This window comes from Penaeus monodon, unplaced genomic scaffold, assembly GCF_015228065.2.
Source record: "Penaeus monodon isolate SGIC_2016 unplaced genomic scaffold, NSTDA_Pmon_1 PmonScaffold_565, whole genome shotgun sequence".
NCBI lineage: Eukaryota > Metazoa > Arthropoda > Malacostraca > Decapoda > Penaeidae > Penaeus > Penaeus monodon.
Window position 1 is genome coordinate 27,501 of NW_023660607.1, and position 741 is coordinate 28,241.

The 741-nt window shown below is 47.8% G+C and overlaps 1 pseudogene; it reads right to left on the minus strand.

The window, feature by feature from the left end:
- Positions 1–487, minus strand: part of LOC119571253 — a 1,893-nt pseudogene extending 1,406 nt beyond the window's left edge.
- Between the last annotated feature and the right edge of the window lie 254 nt (positions 488–741).

Consider the following 741-nt stretch of genomic DNA (forward strand, 5'->3'; position numbering starts at 1 on the left):
AGCCCTCTAAGGAACATTCATTGATAATCGGTGAGTTTCCATAGCTGTAATGGTTATGTACTTGATGAGTGAGAATCATAGGGGTTTGGGTTATTGAGCAATTCGGTTTGACTAAGGGGACCTTCTTATCAGAGCTTTGATTGTTGCAATGACACTGGTTGGCTGCAGGAGTAAATGGGTAAAAGTGAAATGGCTGAGGTGGCTTTTGGGTTTTGGATTCTAGCGACTCCATACGCCTTTGTGTACCTAACGAAGGTTTCGTCCGAATCTGGACCCGGGACCGGTTGTATGCCCTTCGCTTTCGCTCCTCCGCCCGCACTCTCTTGAAGGCGTGGCCTCCCAACAGCACGGATTAGCTCGCCGCGGGAGGTTCTCATTCAAGTGCAGAACCGCGGGGGGAACCATGGAGGCAGGGTTTGTTTGGGGAGTGGGCGTTGGATTCCTGGCCGCGAGGGGAGTCGCAGTTCCCCTCCAACCACGTCAGCATAGTCAGTCTAATGAAAACCCTTTATTCCCTTTTTTGGGAGGAGGGCGGGTTTTTGCCTTTAAATTTTTTTGACTGCAACTTTGCTCTCACGAAGTGCTAATCCCATGTCATAACATTCTTCCTTTGGGAATTAAATTATCTCAGAAATTATGCCCGTTAGACCTCTTCGACGACGCACTTTGAGGAAAGTGAAGCATAATATGTTGAAATTCGCTTATTCTCCAGTATCCTTGGTGCTAAACTAGGTATTGTTG